We start from the raw sequence: 17,685 nt of genomic DNA on the forward strand, positions 1-17,685 counted from the left end.
AGGAGAGCCACCAATTCTTCTGTGACCATTCCATTGGTAAGATTACTCTACGATTTCTTTCAAACGTAGGCAGGATTATTTCAACTGCTATATGCTCCACCCCTACTTGTGAACCATACTGGGCATATCCAGAAAAATTTAACAACAAAATACAGCGCTGCAAGCACACTGACCGTGGGCGAGAGATCTGCTAGGGCTCTCAGGCAGATTAAAAGGCATGTAACACCTTCAATATCAGTGTGGGACGTTATTATAAGACTCATAAACATATAAGGAATATATACACACCTCCTCGCCACCCAAATAAGACTAAGCAATGGTCACAGTGGGAAAAAAGCAAACAAAAAGACAACTACGAGGGCTATTGTCCAATGAAGCGTTGCATAGATGTGTTGGACAGCGTCTTTAGTATGCCCATCAATCGCGTCACGTCGCTCTTTTCAGTTCTGAGCGCACAGTGAATACGTATAGATGCCTAGAAAATAGTGTCTCCCGCCAAACATGAGTGACTGTGAGAGATTTCGCCTGATTTCATGCAGCCTGCAAAACATAACTGCCATGCATTTCCTTCTTCGTGACAGTTCTCGGCCGTACACTATAGGGGCAATGAGGACACTCCTGCAGCGTTTTCGATGGGGTGTGCTTGATCATACAACATGATTTTTATCTCTGCTCACACGAAACCCTGGCTATGAAGACAACGTTTTGGCACAGACAATTAGTTGCAGTTCAGCATAGAGAATTTGCAGCCTTCTATGACGAGGGTATTGCAAAGTTGGTACAACGCTACGACGTATTCGGAGCGGTGGCCATGTAGAGGAGTAACTGGAAGTTGTAGCTAACTATTGCAAATAAAACGTGTTTGATATTCACTGCGGTTTCCATTTCGCGACCGATTGGACCTTACTTTCCGAATAGCCCTCGCATTTCTACTTAAAAGGTCATCAGATCACAGAGGTGACGACACCTTTGCCGCTATATGACAAAACGCGTCGTATAGAGATGTAGTGTGAACGAACCATCTGTCCATAAGCCTCAAAAAAGTTTCGGACGGGATGCTGCGTGTCTCCCTGGAGGAGCTGAGGCCACCACCGCCGCTGCAGTGGATCCCAGCGGCCACGGGAACCGTCTCCGTTTCTGCTTGTTCTGGTAATACTGACCATCCACGAAGTCTAACACCTCTCTGTATATGAGGTTGCTATCCAAGGGGAGTACAACCATCTCATCGGCTCTAAGTAAACGCAGGAAATCATCCTACGCGCTAGAGAATCCCAGCTCTGTGTGCGTGTCGCTAGAGTTAACGATCCAGGAATTCCTTTCCTCCACCAGCTATCGCAACACTTTGATCAGGGAGGCCGCTCGGTGACCGACGAATCACACAGAAGCTGAGCAGTGCTCATACGGCTACGTGGGGTTACCTATCGTGGGGTTTCCTACAAGGGTGCACCAGGAAGCGAAGCTGTCCAGAGCAACCGGTTCCCTAACGAGGTGTTTGCGATTTTAGCCTCCCCCACTGCTTGTCTAACCCAGTCGCTCACCTTCAGTGCAGGTGTTGTCACCGTTTCTCAGACAGTGTCGTCGTCGATCAGCATCAATAATTTCGCAAAGTTAACTTGCTGATTCTGGAGTTTCGTCATATATGTCATACGAAACTAATTATTTGTATTTGGCGGATCTCATTCACAAAAGTACGTTTTTAACGGTATTTTTAAAATTCTAATGCACAATATGCTGTTTATTGAATTTTTATCTCAACATAACTGAAATTGTACTTCGTAAATTTCTTACATAACATGGTCACTCGTCCTGTGAAGCTTCCAGAATTTTTGGTGAGGAAGGCAGAATGAGGACTCAGACAGCTGGTTGCCCACTTTTCTGCCAGAGACTTTTAAACACGATCATATTTGCCTTTATTGTGTTCCAACCGGAGCATTTTTCAGCTGATTATTATGCAGTTCATTTTATAAAGATGAAATTCCATCTAGATTAACATTGGTGGAGTTACCTATATTAAGCAACTAAATTGTATCATCTGTAGACATCAAGAACAACACTCTAGTTATCGAGACTTTATGCGCAGCATCCAACCATAGCGAAATATTCTGTAATTTCTTTCAGATGAACACGCCCATTGTCGCGTAAATCTTTATCTAATTACTAACTGTAAACCGGGCGTTGCCCGGATATTTATTCATCCCAATTTTATGTCAGTTCATCCCCTCTTCCCTCATCTCTCTTGTCCATTTAGTCCTATCTCGTCTCTCTATCCACCGCCTCCTTCCGCCCATGCGTCTCTCTTTCCATCTCCTCCATCTGCCCCCCTCTCCCACAACACTTCATTCTCCTCTCCTTCTCCATCCATCTTCCCGTCTCTGTCCACCTCCTCCTCCGCTTTTTCTAATAGTACATCAAATTCACAATAACACCACTAATTTATGTATTTATTACAGTGTTCCATTAGTCATTCATCACCTTCCCCCTTTCTCTGTTTACCTGCTGCTCCCTCTCTCTTTTAATGTTTCTCTCACTTCTCTGGATGCACCTCCTCCCCCCTCCCCGCCCCCATCACGTTCTCCTCTCTTCGTATATCTCCTCCTCCGCCTCCATCATGCCATCTCCTCTTTCTCCGTCTATGAAAAAATACGCATATCTGCCAACTTTCATGCTGACTGACGAGACGATGTTGAATTTATTTAAAGGTAGGCCAACCATCCGCCATCCAGCATACGTTGGTTTGTGTAAATGCCTTAACCACGAACGCATACATACATAAGCCAATTCCGAAATGGTTCAAATGTCTCTGAGCACTATGGGACTCGACTGCTGTGGTCATTAGTCCCCTAGAACTTAGAACTACTTAAACCTAACTAACCTAAGGACATCACACACACCCATGCCAAAGGCAGGATTCGAACCTGCGACCGTAGCAGCAGCGCGGCTCCGGACTGGAGCGCCTAGAACCGCACGGCCACCGCGGCCGGCGCCAATTCCCAAGCTCATCAGTCAAATGGTGTGTAATTCTGTTGTAAGGCACCCTCCGCCATACACCGTATGAAATTTCACGTAAACGGTGAGGTTCCCCTTGTTTTGAAGATCAAATGTACAAAATTTCATCAAGATCGGAGCGACACTGTGGCTTTTGTTGAAATCCGCAAGTAAAGTACCCTTCACCATGCACTGAACGAAGTTTTATGTAGACAGTGACCTTCCTCTTGGTTTGGGAAATAGAAATTCATTTTTATACGCCCCGCTCGCTCTGTGCTTTCAGTGTTACTTAAAATAACGTTATAGCTTGTAAATTATCACAACACAAAATGAAGATGATAAGCAATGTAGGAACTCCCTTCCGTTTGCGTTTGAAACTCTCGGAGAAATCCTGTGTGGTGAGGAGGGTGGGAGGGGGCAGCAAGGGGAGCCTCGATTTGTTTTGCCGGCCCGGGCCTCTGACAGGTTTAGTGTGCCACTGCTCGTAGGAAACCACCCGGTAGGAAACCCCACTCATACACTGCCGACATCAGAGGAAGCTGCTTTGTAAGGCTACCATTTGAATCACCCATCGAAAGCGTAAAGCAAGCAACAGATACTGTATGAATAAAAATATTATAAAGATTTTTCTTATTATACTTAGAACAATACCAGCACAGCGAGAATATGTCGATTGCTCTAAGAAAAAACATTCCGAGACAAACGTAGAGTAACGCGTGCCATGTTTAGCATCGTGATGTGGCTATTAGAAACGCGTTTTGGCTACGTATGCAGTGGGAAACTACGATCGATGTGTCACGCTACAGGTCCATATACTGCTTCCTAAGAAGAAAGTAAAAAGGGTTATGATCAACCCATGCATTTTATAAGGTTCCTGGCCGTACTTTGTAGTACCGATTGTTGCTTACGGATATGCTATAAAACTCCCCCCCCCCCCCCCTTACTAAGTAAAAGACGTCTGCCAAACACAATAGCGTAACGATGGACTTTATTACTTTATTATCGATAGGTTTAATTAACATGCTCATTTCGTGTAGACACTATAGAGAACCAACATTCACAGAAAACGTAATGTAAGAGAAATCAAGATTTGTACAGATAGATGCTTTCCTCTCCCTCTCGAGGTACGTGTTTGTGAGTGGTACATGGTACTATCTGAAATTTGTGTGTGCGCGTGCGCACTTGCGCACGCGCGCGCGCGCCTGCGTGCGTGTGTGTGTGTGTGTGTGTGTGTGTGTGTGTGTGTGTGTGAGCCAAAATAATTAGGAATAGACGTCACGATTGAGTGATCGTCTTATATGCGACCCAGAGTTCAGACAAACATTAAAAAACAGAACACTTGCAACACATACAGGAAGGCTATGTTTCTGCCAGCCATAGCTGCGAGCTGCGAGCGTCTTTCCGTGTTGGTTCTATAATAAGTAAGGGTACAGACGGAATGATTTCAGCCATCTGGCGGAGTAGCTCTTAATTCCTCCATTAGATCGTCTACAAAACAGCTGCCAGTATCGCTGTTCTGTGTAATCGATTTCCACGTCAAAACTATAGGCATACAGGGCATCGTATTATAAACCACTATAATCCTAATTGTGTATTTTCAATTTCCACAACATGTACACATCCAGCTAAAATATAACACTTATGTATTCTAATTTTGGGAGTCACATCCTGAAAAGATGTTATGATCATGTGATCAACAACATACAAGCTAGTATTACATTCCAGTAGACAAAACTGCAGAACGATCTTAGGATTACATATACGAAAGCATTAATAAGTATTGAGCTAAGTCTGCTCGACACACTTTTCTTCCTTCCTGTATCAAGGAGGTACAGGGTGTCAATTATTGCACTGTATGAAAATAAACGTAAATTAGTTACAACCTACAGCGCGCACGCTCTGTATTCAACATGTGAACGGCGCTAGAGATATTCGAATTTACGTTATGACACCTTCGATATTCCTGCCATCATTGGCAGACGAATAGCGAAGTTCTGCATGACCCGCTGAAACGCTGGAGCATCGATGACCTTCTAAATGGCTGTTTTCAGCTGAGGAATGGTTTTGGGGTTATTGCTGTACACCTTGTCTTTAATATAACCCCAAAAAAGGAGTCGTATGTGTTCAGATCTGGAGAATATGAGCAGCAATCGAGGCCCACGCCATTGGCCTCTGGGTACCCCAGAGCCAGAATGCGGTCCCCAAAGTGCTCCTCCAGGATATCAAACACTCTCGTTCTTCGATGGGGTCGAGATTCTCTGGAGCTTTATTACAACCTGTTCGAAATATTCACGTTCTTGTTCGTCCACACTAGCTGCCTTGTGCAGCCGCCGGCCGATGTGGTCGAGCGGCTCTAGGCGCTTCAGTCTGGAACCGCGCGACCGCTACGGTCGCAGGTTCGAATCCTGCGTCGGGCATGGATGTGTGTGATGTCCTTAGGTTGGTTAGGTTTAAGTTGTTCTGGGGGACTGATGACCTCAGATGTTAAGTCCCATAGTGCTCAGAGCCATTTTGAACCTTGTGTAGCCAATATGTGCTTTTGATTTGATTTTGTAATCACCGAAATAAAATCACATAACAGCCAGCTGCACGAACTGGCAACACGGTAGGATGCAGACATTTCTGCAGGATATGTTGCTTTCCATTTGTGCTTCTGTGCTGACGTATGTACTAGGGTTGCAGCTTAAATAGTGGGAACTATTTAATCACAACCGATAAAAAAGAGTTACATGTTTGCACCTGTAGCTGCCCTTCAGAGTAGTCACCAGCGTTGTGCAGAACTCGTTGCTAGCGATGTGGAAGGCGTAGTATACCGTTAGTAGAGCCTGTTCTGCTGATGGTGCGAATGGAGCGGTCTACAGCCTGTCCAATCTCTGGAACAGTTCTGAAGCGAATGCCACAAAGTGGTTCCTTCATCTTCGGAATCAAATCAAAGTCACGAGGACTTAAGTCCGTGGAGTATGGTGGATGTTATAGTACTTCCCAGTCCCATCGACCGAACAGAGAAGCTACAGCTTACGCTGTATGCGCCCGCGCATTATCATGCAAGATAATGGGTGGGCTGCGCAGAAAGTGTCGCCGCTTCTTTCGCAAAGCTGGTAGCAGATGATGCTCCAAAAACAAACAATAATACTGTGCATTGACGGTCTGCCGTGGAGGAACGTAATGCTTTAGGATAATACCATCACAGTCGTACACGAGAATCACCATAACTTTAGACCGCTCCATTCGCACCATCCACAGAACAGGCTCTGCTAACGGTATACTACGCCTTCCACATCGCTGGCAACGCATTCTACACAACGCTGGTGACTAATTTGAAGGACATTAACAGATGCCAACATGTAACGCTTTTGTATCGGTTGTGAATAAATAGTTCCCACTACTTAAGTTCCAACCCTCGTATTTACGGTAGACTGATAAATATGGCGTAGTGTAAACGCAAAGCCGGCCGGTGTGGCCAAGCGGTTAAAGGCGCTACAGTCTGGAACCGCGTGAGCGCTACGGTCGCAGGTTCGAATCCTGCCTTGGGCATGGATGTGTGTGATGTCCTTAGGTTAGTTAGGTTTAAGTAGTTCTAAGTTCTAGGGGACTGATGACCTTAGAAGTTAAGTCCCATAGTGCTCAGAGCCATTTTTTTGTAAACGCAAAGGCCAGTTATGGAGCACATTGTCATCTTTGCGTTTCTAAACCGCATTTCATCGGAGGCTTTCAGACAGTCGTTCTTCCCGCGAACCATACGCGACTGGAACAGGAAAGGGAGGTAATGACAGTGGCACGTAAAGTGCCCTCCGCCACACACCGTTGGGTGGCTTGCGGAGTATAAATGTAGATGTAGATGTAGAAATGTGATTATCTAGGCAACGGAATAGAGACATATTCTCATGCAGCATTTTACGTGAAGATTGATGATGTATACACGGTGAATCACCCAAAACTTGTACCGATGTACCGAAAATATTGCGGAAATGGAAAGTACTGTAGATGTGCCGTTTTCACAGAATGGATAGGTAGTTAGGGGTTCGCAATGTTAGCCTATCAAAAGATTGTAATAATTCTTAGATTGTACTTCTTGTGCAAATATATACTTTTTAAATGGAACAATGCCTATTGACATTAACAAACTAAAAGTACGGTAAATCAGACTGTCAGTGGTGTTCGTTGCAAGATTCTAATGCGAGTCTAATGCGAATCCCAAACTGACACGTATGCAATACCTATGGTAGCGCGCACTAAAGAACAATACAAGTGCATACACTAGTTATGTGGATTTTGACCAGTAACGAGACAGCTCACCATCACAGGTTGTGTTCAAAATGACCACCGGCAGCGGCAATACACGCTTCCAGTCTAGTAAGGAACGACTGCTGCACACGTGCTGGTATTTCAGTGGAGATGATCGAGCAAGCTGCAGTAATACGTCGTTGCATATTATCAGGTGTAGTTAGCATGTCTTTATATACAGCGTCTTTCAGCTTTCCCCACGGAAAAAAGTCTACAGGCATCAAACCCGGGGAACTGGCCAGCCAAGGCACAGGTCCTCTGCGTCCAGTCCAACGATTTCGAGACAATTCGTGAAGAAATGCTGTAGTACTTCGTGTACTATGGGCTGGACAGCCATTATATTGGTACCACTGGTTCTTCCTAGTTTGCAGAGGAACGTCTTCTAGCATCCGTGGACGATGATCTGTTACGAGGCTGCGATACTTGTGCGCGTTCAGTGTTTCATAGAAATATGAGAAACGTACCTATGAGCTGATTGTTCCCTTTCCCAAGCCACACTTTTGTACTTACTTCATGGGCGCTGACGTTTCACCTGATGAAGCCAACGGGCATTGTCAACATACCAATAGTGCATGCTCAGGTGGTTCATCTGGCCGCGATTGGTTAATGAGGCTTCAGCATTAAACAAGATACATTATACATCTGGAGTATCCAGTCCTTATGTCCATGTACAGAGATTAACAATATTCTCATAATCGTTTCCATGCAGCTCTTGATGGAGAGAAATGTAATAGGGATGGAACCTACGGCGATCGAGAATGCGTAGGACACTTGCCTGACTCATGCTACTTCCTCGTGCAATTGCGCGGGAGCTAACGTGCAGATCAACCGCAACTGCAGCAAGAACATTAATTTCCGCATCTTCTGTCCTCACTTGCTTCATTCTGTCACGTTGTCTGGGTGTTACACTAACACTTTCACATAACTGAATGAAGAGGTTGATAAATAATTACCGAGATTGTTGACGTCAATTGGTATATTTTGCTGGGTAGGCCGTACAAGAACGAACTGCATTCTTCCTACACTCTCCACACACCACGGGCATGTCGGCTTTCACTGCTTGGTAAATTCCATCGTACAGTCACGACCTACTGCTTTGTCTGTCAGACACTAACTGACTAGCAAGTCGTAATGCACTCAAGGAACAGAAACACACTGCAAGCAAACATTGCAACCTCGTACCTACAACAGGTTGAATGGCACAAACAAATGGCGGTGTTGAAACTTTTCAAAATACGATATCTCGTAAACAACTTGCACTAGAATACTGCAACAGACACCACCGAAGTTCTAGTTTATCTTAATTTTAGTCTGTCAATATCAATAGCCACTGTTCCATTTAAAAATGTGTATGTTTGGACAAAAAATCTATATTTGCTGTGCAAGTTTTAGGTGATTCTTCCTGTATAACCCACGAAGGCAAAATTTAGTTCTCTTTGCATATAACAGACGGTTGCAGCTGGAAAGATTTGAGCCGTTTATAAGATAAATGGATGGGAAAAATCACTTAAAATTGTTTTCTCATTTCAAGCAGGAATGCTTCGACGTGAGTTATTCGCCACGTTAGAATGCCTTTTCATGGTTTACCAATACGGTATACCCGATTATCGGCAAATGTGATAAACTGCGAATATTTAACCTTCGTGGTCCACTTGCAATCTATGGGCCATGTTGGATGAGAATGAAAGAGAGGAAGCTTAAGGTTAAACTGCATCCCATGGATGTGCCCATCGCAGCTGGCAAAGGTTTTCAACAAATGGGACCCCTTGCATCCACAACCTACGAAATGTGACCAAGGAAAGTGCAACTAGTGTTGTTACTACACGGGAACGTATATCTACACTTCACTGTTTTCACAAAAGAAATTATCCAGGACCTTGGCTGGAAAGCAATCCCTACCGCTCTTCTTCTTATGATCTAGCACCCTCAAGGGCTTATCTTTCTTGCTTCTAATCGAACAGCCATCAAGAATCGAACAGGCAACTTGTGTACTGCTGATCCATAATGTCCAACGGGCACAATATTTCGGGGATCAGATATGTTGACATCGTCATGTGCGTTGTCGAACTGAGAACCCGAACTGCTGAGTTACATCCCCTCCCATCTCGAGTCATTCCCTCCGCGGTCCGCCCCTGATCGTCAGATTGTTGTGTTTGCTGAGCGTCTTCTTAGTGAAACCCAGTGCTGGTTCCCAATCTTTGCTGAGATTATAGTCGAAGTCCTGAATGATTAGATTCTAGCTCGGTGGAAAAATATTCACCGTTTAAGGAGAAGACTGCGGCAGCTTTCGGTTGAAATCCAGCAGGTGATATGATTTTTACTTGTTCTGCGAGAAAGGTACACTCTGGCAGACTGACTATCAGTAAAGAACACTGTAGCTCTAAAAAGTGAGACATTTAAGGATTTGCAAACTTGTTATTGCTACATTTTCTGCATCTACAGAGATAATTTTTAGTTTATTATGAAGAAACAATGTTACTGACTTATCTGGGGCACTGGATGGTTTGTTAACTGGATTTAGATATGATTTTTCCCTGACTGCTACATTTCCATACTTTAGTGGTAGTCCTGTAACAACACTCCAGTACGTCTATGGAGTGCACATAGTCACAGACGGTTTTTATGCCAAAAGTGCATAATGTCTTGCTAATTTATGACGATTTGGGGACGTTTGTGTTATGGGTACTTTGCTTTATTATATACGTCCTTTATTTTAAGGTTATCGTGGTAAGATGCAATTCATTTGCATTAGTACAGTGTATGCTCTGTAGCGTCTAATCGTCAGTTTATTGAACACAACATATAAACATATGAAATAAATTAATCGTCAGCAATGTAGTCTTCCAGACTATCTAACATTATTGAAACCGCACTTTACTTATTCATTTACTTCACTTTCTTCACTGCGTTTTGAGTCCTGTTTTTTGGTCAATGCGAAAGTTTTCCTTGCACTGTTTGCTTTTCTTTTTTGAAACTGGATTTCATTAGCAGCCTATGAAATAACTTTGTGGATGTCTGTGTTATCTACTCAGCGTCTGTTGCCTTTTCATTTGTGTTAGTATATGTTAGAGGTGGTGTCAATGAAAGAATTCCTGGAAAAAACTGCTTTAACTGAATAATATTTTAAAAAACATTTGCCCATAATCTTAACTGTGACAAGTGATGCTAAAAAAGCGAATCACTTCCAGTGAATAAGCTTCATCTTTTCAGTATATATAAGACGTAAAAAACAAAAGATAGCTACGACATATACTGAAGAGTAAAGCCATCCCCCGCTCTTTACAAATTATGTTCGTTTTACACTTAGTTAGTCTAAATATTATTCGTAACTATGGTTTAGATCAACATCATAGTTACAAAATTTCGTTGGATTATACTTAAGATATTTCGGCTGCCAGTTAAAGCGGTAGAAGGCAGCTTCGCCGCGTCTTCGAAAGGTAAGCTTCCACTTGCTAACCAGCTTAGCGCATCGGATAAGCGAACGTATTCTTCCTGTCGCTTGTGTAATAGATAATTCGCATAATTGTAGAATACACTTGGCAACTATGTGACCATCGAATTACTCCCACGCGTGTTTAAGAGTTGTCTTGCTAAATTCATTTGACATTTCGTTGCCATTTCCGATAAATAACCCAAATTATTCTCATTAAAGGTATAATAATGGGTTGTAAAATTTATTATTTGATACCAGGAAGGTCATTCCAAACAGTAGCTATAACTAATCTCATATTTAACATTACTAATTATCTCGACTGTTAATGGACAATATCACAATAGGAGCTTTCGTTTGCAGAAATGGGTCGCTAGCTCAGTCGCAGCCGGCACGGTTACTCAGTGTGTTCATTCAGAGGCTTTGCCGCCCTCTGTAATAAAAAAAAAAAATGAGGAAGGGATCAAAGGGATCAACGATGAAAATAAACGGGTGTCATGAGACGTCCACCCCGAATAAATGCAACCAACAGTAAAACTGCGGCTTCGTGCAAGGAAGGGTGCATTAGCTCTGGGTTCTAATATCGCTAGAGGTCTACATGCTTCTTCTCTTATCAAGCTCTAAGTTTCCAAATCGAACACTATTAAGGAAATCTTAACTTCGTCATCTTAAGTTTCACTGAAACTTCTGTTTAGTATCTCTAAATGCAAACGCGAAAAGCTTTTACATTGTGACCTTGGCACTTGTTAAAACTTATGTTTTTCTGCTTACACCGACACATATCTTACTTTTCTCGGAATAAGCAATTCAACTGATTATTCGTATGTGTGGCAATGAATAATTTGTTAACTGGGTTTCTTTTTGGCTCTATTGCCACTGCGAGGTTTTTATATTTTTGTGGTAATTCCGAAATGCTTCTAGGGTAGGGCACCGGACTTCACGTAGACACAGAGTATTTGGGGGCAAAATGGAGTAATATCTTGCTAATGCGTGATCTATTGGGGAAGCTCGTGTAACAGATACTATTTGTTTTATTAAATTAGACTTGTTAAGTTACCCTGCTAAGTTTTAAATGATTTGTATTAGAACAGAGCACATTTTACAGCGTTTCTCATTGGTTTATGTAATGTAACAGAAAGACATAAGGGAGAAATTAATCAACAATATATTCCCTCTTCTCTCCCCGCCACCCCCCTTCATTAACTAAAACAGTCTTGACAATGGTCAGATGATTTTTCGATTGCACGCCTGTAGAAAGCTACTTTATTGGAGATAAAGATATCCTCAACCCAAGTTTAAAGTGCGTTTTCACCCACGAAGAAATTTTCTTGATGGTTGTTCGGTAAGGAGTGAGAAAGGTAACACTTGAGAGCGCTAAATCACATGAAAAAGTGCGGTAGGAGTTGCTTTCCAGTCAAGCTCCTGGATATGTTCTTTTGTGATTGGAGATAAAGATATAGTCAATCCAAGTTTAGAGTGCATTTTCACCCACAAAGAAGTTTTCTTGATCGTTTTTCACTAATGCTTTCCAGTCAAGCTCCTGGATATGTTCTTTCGTGAAATCATCAACGTGTAGAAGGGCGTTCTCGTACAGTAGAGACACTAGTTGGAGTTTACTTGGTCGCTTTTCGTATATTACGACTTCAAGGTTCCTCAGTTGTTGAAGACAGATGACAACTACGATGGACAAGACCCTGGGATGCAGTTCTTAACACAAAACATCGCCTTTGTGCCACTAGACGCATAATGTTACATTTTGAGAACAAACCATTTTTTTTATTTTTGTTTTTAAAAAGGGCCAACCATTGCTTTCAGTTTATGAGCTTAATACACAGTGCTTCAAACTCCCATTTCCTTAAATCAATTTTTTTGTCCATTTGTTTTTCGCCTACCTGTGTGTCCGTCTGTTAAGACCTCTTTCTGCCAGGAACGGGTAGAGGTTGAAACGTCCCCTTAGAAAAATGTTATAAATGATAGTGCTGGAAAACCTCTACGTTATTTGATTTTCAAACAGCTGAGCAAAACTGGACGTACTCAGACATTCACTAAACTGACACACAATATTTTTAGCGCAACGCAATCTGACTTTCAATAATCCCTACAAAAGAATGGCACTGACTAACAATTACCTATACATTTCATCAATTACTTACCTCACAAAAATCTTCGTTACTCAAACTACTGCAATACAGCGAGCGCCAATACTGTCATCTAAATAAAAGATTCTAACTACTGAAGGCACTAACTACTGATCGGCATAGTTAGCAAATGAAAGATTTAGATAGAGAACAAACAATGTATTTACCTTAATAATATTCAAAAGTCATTATATATATATCAGTTCATGATATCCAGTATTACAAATTTACTCTTTCTGAAGGACACACGTCCAGATCGTCCGCTCTCAAAATTCTGCCATCTCTCTCCCCACATCCACCACTGCTGGCGGCTCACCTCCAACTGCGCAACGCCACGCGCTGATCACATCCAACTGCCCAACACTACAGTAGCAAATATCCCAACAATGCAAACCAGCCACAGACTGCACACAGCACAGTCAGTGATTTTCATACAGAGCGCTACGTGGTGTTACCAACATAAAAAGCTAACCAGCCTACTTACAAGGTATCAAGCTGAAATTTATGTGAAATAATAATGACTAAGGTTCATTGAGGGTGTAAAATATTTAAGATTCCAAGTCAATGCAGTCAAAAGATATGGCCATGTATGTCGTATATTTTCATTCTTGCAAACTCATTCATCAAATCCTGTAGATGGACCTGTCGTTCCAGATAATCTGGTAATCTAACATTAAGGTGCGTGCCTGGAAAACGAGAGGTCTTGGGATCGCATCTTGGTCGTATCATGGATCTTTTCGCCCTTCGTTTTAAATTAGTGTTCATCTGACAGTGATGTGAGGACCCACCAGATACCACACGTGGTTCGGTTTCCACGTTCAACTGTACGTCCCCTATCCCCAGTTGGATGTCTGGAGTAGGGTAGGGACACACAAGTCGCGGAAGTGGCGTACAATAGAAACACTGGCAGTAGAGCAGTGGGCCGCAAGAATTTATTATTATTATCTATAAACAAAATTAAGTTTGTACGGAATCGTAGAGAGCGAGCCGTACTCATACTTGTCCGTTTTGTAGCTAACCTTTATCCTGGTGGATTACATACATCAGTACTCTTCTACCTTATATACTGCATGAGAAACACTCTACAGCGCATAATTATATGAGACGAAATGCGATTTAAGGACGTAAAGACTAGAGTGTGCCTGATATCTGGCGTTTACGTTTACACTGCGCCGTATTTATCAGCCGACCATAATTATATACAGCAGCACAGAATCACAGGTGGAAAGCAACATTTCCTGCAGAAATTTTCACAGCCTACCGTGTTGCTAGTTCTTGCAATTGGCTATTAAGTGATTTTATTTCAATGATTACAAAATCAAGTGAAAGGCACACATTGAGTAGCCAAGGCAGCTAGTGAATGTGGATGATTCTCTTTCAGTGTGGAGCATCTTTGTTTATGATACAATCATAAGCCAGACTGCTGGTCCATAGGAATGATTATCGATACTTTTGCTTAAAGTATGGGTTTGGTTCACATTTCAGACAAATATTGTTAACAAACAGACCCTCGTCACCTGTGATATCGCCAGTTGAAAAATGTAGGGTTGAACCGTGGTTCCAAATCCACGTTAAACATGACGTCCCTTCGGTACCTGCTGGAGGAGAATCGGTGTGGTGGGTTGGCCATGACACAGGCGGATGTCACGCCAGGTTGAAACTCTGTCACCAATAAACTTCCTTACACGAGAGTTTTTTTTTTTAATCAGCCAGTCATCATATAAGGTCACAGGACACTTACTTTTTGTTGTATTTGAACTTGATTTATTGAAAATAATGTTGCTGGACTGCGACTCGAACTTAGATCTCTCCTTTCGCTGGGTTTGACCCCTTTGAGGCGATACACTTCCATCGTTTCACTGTCATTTCAAGTTATAGCATCCTCTCATAAAAGTATAGGCAAAAAATAATTGCAATTTTTAACACATCTCCGTGCATTAGCAACAATAACGATGTGTATCAGTTTCAACTCTCAGTGAGACACATAATTTTTTGTCATATAATTTGAGTTTCAAACACGCCACTCTTTGCTATTGCTGAAAAAGAATTCGATTGTTAAGGTCTCTTCGTATATAGTGAACAATGATAATACTTTCAGGGTTCGGCTACCAGTCATCACAGAACTTTCCTTCATGTTATTTCCAGTTCAGACATCTGTACATCTCGTTACTGGTGAAATAAACCAGTTTTTAACGCATATTCGTGACTAGAAGTTAACGACAATAGATTCTGGGTTCTAATACTGGTAAGTCAAAACCTTTTCGTCTCGTCATTTCAGTTACAATCATCTGGCTATTGGGGAAATTACAATATCCAACATTTGATTAAGCTCAATTAACAATTCGATTAAGTAATGGATCCGAATGCCTGTCCAACACAAGCATTTTTGCCATTTCATTTGAAGTTTGTTATTTGTGATTATAATCATATTTAAGATCTTTCGTGGTTAGTTAACAGCAATGATAGTGAATGGATTGGAGACGCAGGTCCCAGACCAGTAGAAAAATTGCGAGATTTATAAGTCAATAATGATATAACATCTTCCAGGTGTCACCACATAATGTCAAACAGGGGGCGAAACTTCAGATGGGTATTTACCTTTTACATACCATACTCCGATGCTGAGCTATTGAATGACTTATGACATTCTGGTGAACCTACCGTGCAGTGGTCATACCTGTTTAAGTAACATCTGCACCATGTGATCAGTTATTGTTATAAAGTAGTGTCAAAAAACCAGACCAATTACTGCACGATTTTCATTCTCGTTAATACCCGTGATTGATTCCAAATGTTCGTTAATGATTATCAATTTCTGTCTGTGATGACCACTTCAGATACGTTTTTATGATGTAAAAATATAACAAATAATAAATGTACAAGGTAAACTATAATGCAACATTACACCAGTCAGTGTTGTCAAATGTGAATATTTCTTAAGTATCTAATAGAATAGTTCAATCGACAATCGATTGACGTGTTTCTGCGATCAAGTACTGGAAATAAAGAGAACTAAATTCTACATTTCCTCGTTCACTGTTTCTCTTTATTGCAAAAATACTGCAAATAATAAAATCACTGCGTCTGTGGATAACAAATGTATCTGATACCGTGTACAGCTAAGTACAAATGAATATCGGTTTCTGTCTTAATATCAACGTTTACAGAGCAGCGGCTATGAAAGATATTAATGCCATTGGCTAAATTTTTTAACTTTCAGTTAAATGTGGTTGGAGTATACTGCCAACCACTATTAGGTACTGGAAGCACTTATAAATACTGAAGCGGTGTTTCTCGATCCCCAGTACTTAAATTTTCGTCGTAAATGCCTATAGCTGTAAATTCCTTTCCACATGCAAACTTCGGCTCGCTATAAGCACCTGTGAGAGTAAACCCTTTTCTTAATTCTCAGTTCGTTAGTTACCAGTAATTTAGGATTAAAATCCATTCAGCAATTTATCTTTACTAAGTAAAGCCTTATTGATCAGTGTGATAAGGAATGTCAATTATTATTAGGGGCTACGGTGTTCTGCTTCTTGTCTGTTGCAAAGATATGTTGATCACAGCGCTTTCTTAGTTCATTTTCATCACGCTAATGCGGCTATTGCATCTCTATTTCGCTTCTTAATGCTGGTTATATGATGTCATACGTTTAATAATTTTACGAGAATACGTACCAAAATTATTGCTGTCGCTTTTAAGTGACAAACTGGCTTGGACCAGACTACTTTTCATAAGAATCTCACAGGTAGTCGTTATAAAAAAGAAAAGTACACAGAGGAATAAGGTTACCAATACAGTGATAGCAGTGTTGCTCAGTAGTTACCATCTACTCACAGTTATTCATTAAAAGGTGTCGCTAGAAGCAACCTACTTCTTCGATTTGCAGTTTATACAGTAGCGTCACAATGTTCAGCACTCGTTAGCAAAATCTATATCGTTTCTCACTTGACACTACACTCAGAATTCCAATTTCATTCATTTTTAATACTAGCTGTTAACTCATGGGTCCTTCAGATCTTTCTTTTTATAGAATCGATGGCCAGTCCACTCAGCATAAAAGTCAATCTCGCGCCTTACTTCTCTCTTCAACCTGTCTCCTCCCATGAAATCTGACTTCTATCGACATTACTTTAGGACATTAATTGGTCTAGGAATAGTATTTTACAACAAATTATACGTAAACGGTATGATCTTCATGTTTACATACGTGACATTTACATTATGCATTTATATTGTGCATAGTTTTGTGTTATGTCGGTTTGCATTTGCGCAGGAAATAGACAAATCACCCTCACAAAAAGTCCGCAACCAAATTTATCGAGAAGTCAACAGGATAAAGTTTTCTAAAAATGCGTAACATGTGGTTTACTATGTACAGTCGTGCTCAAAAGTATCCGAACGACCTGAATGGGATTTCGCCTGATTCGCATGCAACCGGCATAACGCAGCTGTCTAGCGGGTCCTCTAATCGCTCCTTGGTACAGTCGTTTGGCTATTGAAAATGGTTCCAACAAGTCACCACTAGAAAACACTGCTCTGTATCGCAATAACTCAAGATTTAAAGTATACCACGATACTACAAATATCAGGGAACACCTTATCACAGATAAGACTGTCCTTATGGCTTGTAAGCTCACATTTATTACAATAAATGACATACCTGAAATGTTACCATTCTCGTTATTACGTCAGATAGGTAATGCACGTAGTAAGTTTGTCGTATTAATGATTTACTCTTGGAAGTAACATACCGTACTTATTATTTAACACAAAAATGACATTAAAAATTTATGTTGTTCACGAGCAGCTAGTTGAGAATATGTATGAACTTCAAATGACACGACG

Source organism: Schistocerca americana, chromosome X (genome assembly GCF_021461395.2).
Source record: "Schistocerca americana isolate TAMUIC-IGC-003095 chromosome X, iqSchAmer2.1, whole genome shotgun sequence".
Lineage (NCBI taxonomy): Eukaryota > Metazoa > Arthropoda > Insecta > Orthoptera > Acrididae > Schistocerca > Schistocerca americana.